Source organism: Lepidothrix coronata, unplaced genomic scaffold (genome assembly GCF_001604755.1).
Source record: "Lepidothrix coronata isolate B3197 unplaced genomic scaffold, Lepidothrix_coronata-1.0 Scaffold254, whole genome shotgun sequence".
NCBI lineage: Eukaryota > Metazoa > Chordata > Aves > Passeriformes > Pipridae > Lepidothrix > Lepidothrix coronata.
In genome coordinates this window covers 680,468-682,226 of record NW_016690434.1, presented here as the reverse complement: position 1 = coordinate 682,226, position 1,759 = coordinate 680,468, and the positions used below count along the sequence as shown (strand labels likewise).

At 52.8% G+C, this 1,759-nt stretch overlaps 1 protein-coding gene across 4 annotated transcripts in view; it reads right to left on the bottom strand.

Moving 5' to 3' along the window:
* RGS3 (regulator of G-protein signaling 3) overlaps window positions 1–1,759 on the bottom strand; it is an 88,578-nt gene that overhangs the window by 75,505 nt on the left and 11,314 nt on the right. Inside the window, exon 1 of one of the 4 annotated variants that reach the window (XM_017835313.1) lies at window positions 375–397. The exons of the other annotated variants lie outside the window; for them this stretch is intronic. The gene's annotated coding sequence lies outside the window, so the exon portion shown is untranslated. Of the gene's footprint in view, window positions 1–374; window positions 398–1,759 lie in introns of those variants that run through there. 4 annotated transcript variants of the gene reach the window in all.

Here is a 1,759-nt window from a genome sequence, read left to right as displayed (position 1 = left end):
TTGTGGAACTCCCCGCCCTGGGGAAGGTACTGGGCATTCCCACTGCAACCTGAGTGTGTATAATCTTGGGGTCTTGGCACTTCTGGTACCACTCCTTGGATCCAGAGGAGGACCAGAACCTCGACCAGACTGCAACCAGCACTCTCACCAACAGGTTTTCCCCCCCTTTTACTCTGGACTCAGGGGGACCACGTGGGACTCAACACGGGGACCAACGAACACCACTCTGTTCGTGCCCCAGGGTGCTGGGTTATACGTCTGGGTTTTGTGGGTTAAACCAATTGCTTGTCCATATAATTGTATTATTTTTTATTAAATTGTAACTCTGACTTGTGGTCTCTTTTGAGTTGGGTTCATTTCTCCTGCCATTTTACCTTTACACCAGCACAGAGCACCAAGATGGTACAGTGGTTGTGGGATGAGTTGGCCCTGGTTTAACAAAGAGACGCAGCTCAAATCCTGCCCCCAGCTCAGATCCAGCTTCCCCTTTCCTCTCCCTGAGCTTCTGTGCAGGCAGGGGGCTGTCACCCCTCCAGCAGGTGACAGTGGGCCAAGCTGCAGATGGCCTGGACAAAGGACAAGGAGAGTGGAGGTCACAAAAATTATGAGGGGTCTGGAGCATCTCTCTTATGAGGAGAGACTGGGGGAGCTGGGCCTGGTTAGTCAAGAGAAGAGAAGACTGAGAGGGGATCTCATTAATGCATATAAGTATCTCAAATCATACAAGTATATATGTATATATACTTATAATGCATATAAGTATCTCATTAATACATAAGTATCTCAAAGGGGGTGTCAGGAGGGTGGTGCCAGACTCTGTTCAGTAGTGCCCAGTGACAGGACAAGAGCCATGGCCATAAACTAAAACACAACAAGTCACACCTAAATATGAGGAAGAACTTCTTACCACAGACGGTGGCAGAGCACTGGAACAGCTGCCCAGGGAGGGCAGGGAGTCTCCCTCTCTGGAGACATCCCAAACCCACCTGGATGTGTTCCTGTGTCACCTGCTCTGGATGACTCTGCCTTGGCAGGTGGTTGGACTGGATGATCTCCAGAGGTCCCTTCCAACCCCAGCTATTCTGGGATTCTGTGAACTGGTGCCTTTGGAGGCAGGAACACGCTGGCACAGGGTCAGCCTGGGCCATAGCACTAACTGGGATTCATCCATCTGCTGTTGCAAGACCTTGCTCTGTGCACATCCCCTCCCTGCCCTGTTTCCTATCCCCAGGGGGGCTTGGGGGGAATGGGAAAGCCTTGAACACCCTGTCACTGACTGTCACATCCAACAGCAGGTCATTATCCCTGGACTATGGAGAGGAGAAGATGCAGGGACAAGGACCACTGGCAGCCCAGGCCCAGCCCCAGGAATCACAGCAAGAGCTCCCACACTGCAGCCTCCTCGTGTCCTGGGCATCCCAGACAGCAGGGGCTGCTGGGCAGACAGGGAATCTCCTAAAACCAGGGGTCAATACTTGCTCTAATCCAGGATTAAACAAGAATGGTTTCAGTCATGTGTTTTGACACTGAATAACTGTCAGGTGCCAGCGAGGCTGGAGCTGCCAACCCCCCGGGAAGGGCAATGCTCCAGCACCCTGCAGTCCCCCTGTGCACACCCACGAGGGCTGGGACTGAGCAGACCCTACTCCCAGGGATGCAGCACCTCCTAGAAGTGCCTGGCCCTTGAACAACAGCACTGAGAGCTTTTGACAGAGGACATGGTGCTAAGGGAGAGCCTCGAGGAGCTCCATCAATAAAC